Below are 11,155 nucleotides of genomic sequence, written 5' to 3'. Positions count from 1 at the left end.
CTTCAAGTTCTCTTTCAAGATCCCTCTTCCAAAGCTTCAATCTCTCTATCAATGGTGATCCACTTGATTTCTAGGGTTTGTAAGCTCTCCAGGGTGGTAAGGAGGCTGAAGAAAGGATGTTATGTTCTTTATATAGGGCACAACCCCCGGATTAGGGTTTTTCTCATCCCAGCACCAACTCGCCGAGTCCAACTGCCGACTTGTCGAGTCGGTCACTTAACACGTGACCAGAACCGTGACTCGACTCGTTGAGTTCATCCATCGACTCGCCGAGTCGACCTTCCTTATTTACACTAAGAACCCTGAACTTGCACTTCTGAACTCGGGGTGTTACAAGAACGCTTTTCTTTACTAAGGTTGGATTAGAAACACATACACTATCCTCCATAATTCCTTTTATCACCAATTGTTTCCTTCTTCTGTTCAACATTCCATGAATTTTTTTTGAATTTTCATCCCCTTCTACAACCCATTTAATCTTAGATTTTTTAGCACAATCTAAGATATTGGAATTGTCTATTTTTGCCACCTTTTGAAGAGTATTCTATCTCTCGGTCATGATATCAAACGTTGCAGTCCCTTCGTCAACCAATTTATCAATCTCAAGGAGATGATTGATGAACCGTTTTCTCTTATCACATTTTAGAACGCGCATATTAGCTTGCCACACCTTAATTTTATTTTTCACAAACTTTAGTTTCTTCTTTAGATTTAATCACTTCATAATCCGAAGATCCGGGATGAACTTGTTGGAATAGTCTCTAAGGTTGCAACTATATTTGGCAAGTATTTGACCCGATTGTGCATGGTCCTTTTGGGTTGCCTTCACCATAGCAACTTGATAGGATGATTTATAATGAGAGAAGAAATATTATTAATATATTATGAGAATAATATAAGGAATAATAATATTGTTATTTGATTAATATAAGTCATAAATTAATTGGGAATTAATTTGGTGACTTAAAGTGATTAATTGAATAAAAGGGCATAAACTGTCAATTGTATGATAGTTGTACTTTGGGCTATGATTCCTTATGTATAAGGGAGTGGACGATTTTAGGGTTAGGAAAGGCCTAGAAATCGTCCAAGGCTTATCAATAAGGAGATTGGATTGCTTAGGGCCTAAGTTATCCAATTAGGGTTTAAGGGTGAAACCCTAGGAGGCTCACTAGTATTAATAAATCCTTAAGGCTAAGAAAATCGGCACCCTTGTGATTGAAGAAACCCTAGCCGACTTTTCTTACTCTTCCCTCTCTCTCTCTCTAATCATCCTCTTGCTAAGTTGGTGTTTGTAATCCATTAGAGGAGTGACATTTGTGACTCTAAGCTCAAGGACAAGAAGATTCAAGCAAGCAATTCAAGGTAATCTTTCAGATCTGATTTCATGTGTTGTGATATGAATGTTTTCATTAGATCTATCACTCAAAGTCTTGGATACATTGCATGTTCAACTAGATAAACCTAGATCCAAGCATTAGGGTTTGTATGTGCACATAGGAATGTTCTTATGGCTCAAACCCATCAGAACTCACAAACTGTTGCATGTATAACTTCCGAGAACCCATCCATATACGACCAATAATTAAATAATTTGAAAGAAGCATGTCTATAGTTAGTAGAATCTTCTCTCAACAGCAAGGTGCAGTGATCTGACCATCTCCTATCAAGAGTTGTACAACACATATACACATATCCAGAACATTATCTAGAAGATCCTACGAGACAAGGAATCTATCTAAACAACTAAGCTTTCTAGCAACAATATCCACCCTAGTAAATTTCCTCCCACCAATAGGAATATTCGCCAAATTTGCTTAAAAAATGAAGTTATTAAAATCCGAAGCTTGAGAAGCGTAAAACACCATTCCCATTCTCTCCGAGACTGACCTAACGACATTAGAATCTCAAAAATAATGAGATACCTCGACGTGTTTGACATCCCCGAAAATAAATAACTCCAGAGATCATGTTTTTTTACAGGCTTCCTAAAGTGCATAAACATTAATCAAAGGACATTTTAAATTCCTCCTACTCCACACTCCTTCAACTACAACAACATTTTTTTGTACATAACACTTCATCCTTCTTGAAAACATAGGATCCCAAACAAATAAAATTCCCCGGCCTTCCCCTCGTAGTAGAAAAAGCAAAATCAAATATCGATTTACCCTACGTAGATCTAATTTTGAAAAGATCAACCCGAGTCATCCATGTTTCTTGTAACCCAAGAAACTTCACTAAATTATTATTGCAAATTTCTTTCACCCATCCACGTTTTTTTAAGGGAGTTAATCCCACAAATATTAAGAGATAAACAAATCATGGTGATTGAATCACTCCCATACCAACCAATCTTTTCTTAGAGTCAGCCTTTGCATTCTGCACATCGTACCCTAAAATCTTACACAGTTTAATAAATTTGGTTACTTCATCACATGAAGCATCCCTTGTACAAAAAACACCATTTACGTTTGGTAGGTTCAAAAAATATCATCCAAGTAAAGCCTATGTCCAAAAAACACCAACAAACTATATAATTTGTTCAATATTACACCTTACGGTAACCGGGAATTGCTGGTAAAAAATATTTAAAGGAAAAAAAACAAGAGGAAATGACTCAAAAGGGTAACTATGTTTCAAAATCATTCAAAAAACACCATCCAAATAAGGTTTTTATACAAAAAAAAAAACACCAACAAACTATATTTTTTGTTCAAATATTACCTATTGGTAATCGACTCTTACAGGTTAAAGGATGGATTGGCCTAACTATTATGACATGACATAATAAGTAGTCGTTTGTTCATGAAAAAACCCTAAATCGACTTTTAAATGAGGAATGTATCAACTAATTTCATGTCACTAATTATTATATCATGTCACCAATAATTAAGTCAAGTCATCATATAACCTACAAGAACTTGTTACCAATGGGTAACCTTTGAAAAAAAATGTATATTTGTTGGTGTTTTTTGTATAAAGACCTTACTTGGATGGTGTTTTTTGAACATACCAAACTTCTATGATGTTTTTTAAACGATTTTGACACATAATTACCCTCCTAAGTTATTTCCTCTTGTTTTTTTTTTCTATTCATTATTTTTTACCAGTAATTGTCGGTTACCGTAAGGTTAAATTTGAACAATGTATGTAGTTCGCTGGTGTTTTTTATACAAAGGCTTTACTTGGATGGTGTTTTTTGGACACACCAAACTTGAATGATATTTTTTGAACGATTTTGAAAATAGTTAACCCTTATAAGTCATAATTTATGAAAATTTTGGATTTTTTTTTGTGATTCTTTTAATAAATATCATTAGTACAATCATAAAGATGTCATCTTTATTTTGAGTTTTTTAATAATAAATATAAGTTTTCTTTAAATAAATTTAGTATATAAAAAAAAAAAAAAAGAATATCTCCAAAAAAAAGTCCTAATACTTCAACCTTATTAATGAAAAAGTCATTTGTGATTTTTTGTTTGCAATTTAATCCTTAAAACCGGCACTAACCAATTTCAATGATTATTTTGCAAGTGTTTACCGGTTTCAATGGTTAAAAAAAAAATCAAAGGATGACTTTTTTTATCAACAGAGCCAAAATATAAGATTTTTTTTTGCCGATTACCATTTTTTAGTCTTAGAACAAAAATACCTATCATTTTCACTACAAGGCCATTAAGAATTATAAAAATGTTTTTTCGACACGCCCCTTAAAAAACCTAAAGCCGATAAAAATCGATCCAATCCGTCAAGCCAACCTAAAATTAACAGGATAAGTTGAAATTTCCAACCTATTTAAACTAAAGTAATACTTATTCGGTGAACGGGTTGAACGATAAATAAGTTTCAAATAAATATGTTGAGTTCTAGATATTCTTTTTTTCATCTAGACATTAAAAACAAATTTTAACATACACCTATTGTTCCATTCAATAATTGAATGTGCATCTTTTGCTGCCAAGTGTTAGTTGAGCTTTACTGAATGCATTGTTGAAACAAAATAAATGTTTGTTTTTCCCTCATGTTTAAAAGGGGAAAAACAAACATTTATTTAATATCTATTATAAATTAAAAAATATATTATCACATTAAATGTTCTTAGAAATTTAAATAATTTAGAAACTATTACGTTTAATAACAAAAATTTAACATGAAAAATATTTTTATTCGTAACCAGTTTATAATATTTCTAATATGATACAAAAAAATAAACATTAAATAGAAACATAATAATTTTTATAATTGTAACCATAGAAAATTAAAAAATATGAAAAATGCATCAATATTGGTCTCTATTTGTAGTGAAGGAAATTTATAAAAAAAATTGGTATATTTTACTTTCATATTTAGACATTAGGAAAAAGGAGGGATATATATATATATATATATATATATATATATATATATATATATATATATATATATATATATATATATATATATATATATATATATATATATATATATACTAGTCATTTACCCGCGCCAAGCGACGGATGCGAATAGTATTTTTATAAATTAGTTTCTAGAGAAGATTAGTTTTTGCGCAAATAGTTTACTACAGCTAAGATAAGATTCATATTCACATAAATGAAATCAATAGAAATTAAAAATGAAAAGTCATGATTCTTTACAAATGTACATGAACACATGATTGATTGTGCATTATTAATCACCACATTTGATGTATAGACGTCATTAGATAATGCCACATAAATTTGGCAATGCGAGAAAATCGATTTTGAAAGATATATACTTACATTTGGAACTGTTTGTCTCTGAGCTTTATTGGTTGTCATCGCGAAACATAATCGAATGGGAAATTGTTTTCCTTTTAGCTTGAATGGGAACATGTTATCTTCAGACGGACACAAAGGAATCCTTGGACCGGAGTATGTGTGGAAGATTTGCAATAAACGTTGAAGGCAATTTGAACCGTGGACCTGGACCGATATCGGTTTATGTAATGGGGGTGATGGTTAGATTGTCAATTTTGCAGTTCAGTTAGGCGGTTTGGGTATTGGAACGGAAATTGTACCATAATTTTGCGGTGCGTTTAGGCTGTTTGGGTAGTGGGCCGAAAATTGTACCATACATAATGAATGTTGTATTGGAAACAATGAATGTTGTGTCGGTCCAACAAAATAAATGTACAATACGCTTCATCGACAATGGAATATTGTACCGGTATAAAAACGAATGAATAATTAAAATAAAGATTCATAACCTTTCATCACAAAGTTGCGACCGCCAATCCGAGTAGAAAATTTAAAAGTTGATTATATTATATTAGCAACAATTGCAAGCTTCTTCTCCATGCATGGTACCTTGATGATGGCACACTTATTGGAGATTCCGAGGAGGTGGCCAAAGCGTTGGACATCATTACGGTGATTGGCCCAAAATTGGCCCTTCAACTGAATATCAAGAAAACCGAACTCTTTTGGCCTTCGTGCGACGGTAGGAAGCTACGTGAGGGGCTATTCCCGGCTGACGTCGGGAGGCCACATTTGGGGGTGAAACTTCTTGGGGGAGCTGTTAGTAGAGATGCTAGTTTCATTAGCAGCTTAGCCATAAAGAGAGCCGAAAACGCTGTGAATTTGATGCACATTCTTCCTCAATTGTCTGACCCTTAGAGTGAGCTCCTTTTGCTTCGGTCTTGTATGAGTATTGCTAAGCTTTTCTTTGGGCTGAGGACGTGTCAACCCATTCACATGGAGGAGGCGGCAATATTCTTTGATAATGGGTTGCGCGGGGCCATTAAGGACATTGTGGTCTGTGGTGGCCCTTTCTTTGGTGAAATACAATGGCGCATTGCTTCCTTACCCATTAGGTTTGGTGGTTTGGGTTTATATTCGGCAGTAGAGGCTACTTCATATGCTTTTGTTGCCTCAAGGGCCCAAACTTGGGTATTGCAAGACCACATCTTACGGGATAGCGACATATATGGTATGAATTCTGATTATGATGGTGCCTTGGCTTCTCTTCGTAACAAGCTTCCATATTCTGACCTTAGCAGTTTTACTATTAAAGACACCGCCCCCCCTAAATCCGAGAGTACGCTGGCGAGTGCCTTTTTTCGTAAAATTGTCCAAGATATGGAAGTTCATCTCGACATGACGGCCCGTTAGAAAGCGGTTTTCCAGTTCTTATGTGCACCACATGCCCAAGATTTTTCTCTTGCTATCCCTATAGATGGGATTGGCCAACATATGTCTCCTGTGGAGTATCGTACTATCCTCAAATATCGACTCATGATTCCAATATTCTCAGCTGACGAGATATGTTCGGTGTGTCGGAAGGCATGTTTGGACTCCTTTGGAGAGCATGCAGTTCACTGTAAAGAACTCTCGGGGTTCAAATACAGGCACAATATGGTCAGAGATGTTTTGTTCGATATATTTAAGCGTGCAGGAGTTTCCGCTAAGAAAGAGGCACCTGTGAATTTCTTGACTGACCCGACAGAAGGAAGGTAAAACCTTAGACTGGCTGACATTTTTATTTTTGGATGGGTCGGAGGGAAACATGCATGTGTGGACCTTATAGGGGTATCCCCTCTCGTAGGCTTGAGGGCGGGGGGTTTCACGGCAGGACTGACTGCTTTAAAAGCTGCTACCGGTAAAGTCGACAAACATGAGAAATCGTGCATGGAAAATCAACACGTGTTCATACCATTATGTTTGATACGTTTGGTTTCCTCGCACCGGATGCGGTAGAGCTTCTTAATAGAGTACAACGGATTATGCATTGCAATGGTATATCCCTTAGTCTATGAATGTAGCCTTTAAAAGATTGAGCTTTGCTATACAAAAAGGCTTAGCGGCGCAGCTTGTTGCCCGTTTGCCATCTCACTTGTTGTACGATGATAATTAAATCTTCTAAACGTTTTAATTAAAATTATATAATAAAAACAAAATAAAAATTCATAACCTTACATACAAAAAATTAAAGTTTATTAATTGTAATAAAAGATTTTGAAAATTCAAATAATACATAGAAAAAGAATCAAAGTTTTCTTTCCTCAATAGTTTTTTCCGGCAGTAGCCAATTTTTTTAACAATAGTTTCTCGACGGATAATTAATAGTTTTGTTTCAAAGAATAGTTTTTATCATAAAAAATATCATATTCAAAGGAACACATCATGCATTACCTAATATCATTTACTGTTAAGGATTAATTTGTTTTTAATGATCGACAAATATTACACTATTGGTTTGTTTTTAATGATCGACAAATATTACACTATTGGTTTGTTTTTAATGATCGACAAATATTACACTATTGATCATATTTATTTCCAATCGTCGTATTTATTTCTTGTAAATTTGAAATAGTAAACTTTAAATAGGAGCATATGTTCAAATTACAATTTAGTTTAGAATTCATTATTATTTTTCATAAATTACTAAATCTACTTGTCAAAAATATAAAATAAGAAGTTAAATGTGGATACCTTGGTGTTGTAATATTTTAATTGACTCAAATAATTTTTTTTTTGTTATTTAATAATTTTTTATCTCCTTTTGTAAGTTTATAAAAATATTCAATTCTTATTAAGGTATCAATAAAATTTAAAAACATCATAGTGATGTATATAATTTTTAACCTTTTTAAAGTTATAATTAGTTAAACTTAAATAAATAAATTCTAGAACAAATTGTTTCTAAATATATATAGTATTAAAAAAAATGACTTGAGCTACATTCATAATAGTTCTTATTTTGCGGTCAAAATATAATTTACCCCCACTTATCATTATTACAATTTAAAAATTATACTTTTTATTTCCAATATGTGAAATTGGAATAAAGCAACTTAGATACACACACAATAGACAACACAACATGCATACACAAACGCAACTTAGAACACACATACATACATCCCAAAATGGGAATTACTGCATTTACTTGGATTGAAAAGAGTATTTTATGGAAAAATAATACCGAAATTCTCCTACATTCCCAAGTATGATGCCTAAAATTAAGTTCAAAATGGATACAAAAAAAATAATTACTCTTAAAAGGAGCACAATGCCTAAAATTAAGTTAAAAATGGATAAAAAAAACTATTTACTTTTAAAACAATTGAGAATAACATCCTACTTTAAGTGAAAATTGAGTCTTGATAGTAGTTTTCCCACATGCTGCATTCCATCTTTTTGTATCTGTTTGACACAAATGATATCAAGTTATGTTTTTTTTAGTATTGGTATGATCAAATACTAGAGATATTAGTTTCTTACCCAACTAATTAAAGGTGTCAAAAGTCACCTTAATATGCAATGTTTCTTCTATTTTCCCGCCTTCATTCAATGAAAACCCTAGAAATCTCAACAGTAGATGCCTAAATATTTGATAGCGGGATTCTCTAAGCAATAACTTGATAAACAATTAAATAAAATATGTTATTTATCATCTTACTTAAACCATTGTCCTTTACCTTGATAGCATTGTGAACACCAATCATGTCTTCAAACTCAACAAATGCATAATAAACATCAATATCCTAAATCCAAGCAAACCCAAAATTCAATGTTTTTTTTAAGGCACAAAATCAAGGATATTATTTAAAATGTGACAAGAGCACAACTAACCTTTATGGTTTTAATGCCAACACCATCTTTCCTGATCTTCCTAAATTGCTCAAACTCCTCCTGATATTAGAAGCAATTGCAGTGGTTGCCACGTTTCTCACATAAACATACGAAGATCAATGTAAATGTATAATTAATAAAGAAAACCTTATGTTCTAGCAAAGTTTCTACAGCAAGAAGTAAACAAAAATAAACACCAACAAAACTGGGCAATTAAATCAATTAAAGTACTTAATGGGGACAATCGTGTTTTGAAAGTGATCCACAGTGGATTAAAAGGTACACCCTTTAACCCAATAGCAATGAATTTCAAGAAATGTCAAAATAAATTCATTAGGATATCAAACATTACTAAGCTTTTCCATGATGACATGTAGACCTGTAAAGTGATACATGTTATGGAAGTTTAACCATGATTAAGATAACTTCGGTACAAACATCGGATTTATCAACAATATTAACCATGAGTTACATCTTTTTATAGATAATTTATTAGAAAAATTGGTAAAACAGATCATTTATGGAACAAATTGAATTTCTTACCAATATATGAACATTGAACATCATTATTGATAGAACAATAGAAGTATCAGGAGTTTCTGCAGTTCGTTGTTTTCCTGTTTCAAAAAAAAAAAAACAAAAAAAAAATCTTGAAAGAACCCACAAAACAAAAAAGATATTTTGATTGTGGGATTTGTTGCTCGAATGAACCAGCTCCGAAACAACTTCAATACGAGCATGAGGGGCTGAGAAGATCTGATATATATATATATATATATATATATATATATATATATATATATATATATATATATATATATATATATATATATATATATATATATATATATATATATATATATATATATATATATATATATATATATATATATATATATATATATATATATATATATAAGAAACTACCACTTAATATTAAAGACGCCCCGCTCCTAGCTTAAGCCACTAAGACATCTTGTTAACATTAAATAAAAAAGAAAGATCTATATATAACTTAATGCATTAAGAACACAAATAAAGAAGTAAGCAAAAACCAGAATTTACAAAAACATAGAGGCATAAAACACTTTGAGATTTTCATGGAACTGTGGCCAAATCAAATATCCGACGTTACCTCCAATATTATTTTTATCTTAAAATGACACTAGTTAGAGTCCGTAAAAACTTAAAAGTTTTATAATCATCATGACAATTGGCTCCCATGAGCACCTAGTCCATTTAGCAACTTTTATTAAGTACCTTGGAATGTGAAACTGTTATTTTAGTAACAGTATTGTAAATGGAAAAAAGAAATAAAAGCATTTAATCTGTAGACAGTAGAAAGAAATACCACCAAAGTATCATGGTATAAAAGAGTAAAAAACTATATTATGATTCTAATATACCAAATTCAAAAAAGTACCCTTGCTTTGTGTTCAATCCTCTCCCTGTGGGAAATAACACAAACATGATGATGAAGTCTACAAGTATTAAAAATGGAATTGAAAAGAAAATATGAAGAAACTGAACAATAATAAAAATCATTTGGCTTGAAATAACTATCAAATTAGGGACCTGTTTGACATGCGATGTTTGAAATACATCAGGAGCCTCCAATTTTCCATCGTGATCCTTTTTTGTTAGAAATATGATTAAATTTCTAAGCAAGAATGATGGTCATCAGTTTTCTTAAAGGGAAATGCAACATTTCAAAATACTCAAATAGTTTATATTAACTCAGCTTTGTTTAATGAACAATTTTTTCCCTTTTGAGCTTTTGTGTACCTCATGTCAGTTGAAGATGTTTCCACTTTATAAAATGATGGAGCAGTGTAATGTTTTAAGCATGCCCTAACACCAGAAACATCAAACATGTTAAGAACTGTTAAAAGTCAGCAATGTTTAACTTTTTAGGAGTCAAAGAAATTAGCTTCTAGCTTTAACTTAGTAACTTTATTCTAACATTAGGTTTACCTGGAGGCGCTTGCAGGTGGGAAGTCATTGTGACGGGCTGAAGCCCATAACTTACCTGCATCATTCGACCATCAGTTATACACACCATATACCACATATGTGGTGAGTGTCATATCAGCACCACATTTCACTACCACTAACATGGGATACCTACCACTAACATACCACTCCACATCATTATTTTTATTTTTTTTAATTCAAAAGTACAATAAAATTACTTTTTTTTTAATTCAAAAATTACAATAAAATTACATTTTTTATAATTAAAAAGCATTCATTTTTTTTAAACTATTATTTCATTAATTATAAAAATAAAATAACAACTTCAAACTACATTACTTAGTTAATCTAGAAAAAAAACATTACATTAATTAAAAAAATGAACAAACATACATATAAAAATCCTAATCGTCGTTCATGCTACGTTGGTACAAATGTTCTGCGACATCTTATCGAAGATTGAAACACGTTTCACTGTTATGAATTTCAACAACTCGCTCTAAAAAAGCATTCGTTCCGGGTACGAACTCCTCAATTAGAACAACAACGTCGTTCGGATCATACGTACAAATCGCTCAA

The sequence above is a fragment of the Lactuca sativa genome, chromosome 9 (genome assembly GCF_002870075.4).
Source record: "Lactuca sativa cultivar Salinas chromosome 9, Lsat_Salinas_v11, whole genome shotgun sequence".
Taxonomy (NCBI): Eukaryota; Viridiplantae; Streptophyta; class Magnoliopsida; order Asterales; family Asteraceae; genus Lactuca; species Lactuca sativa.
The sequence above is the reverse complement of the archived record's forward strand: the minus strand, read 5'-3'. Positions refer to the sequence as shown.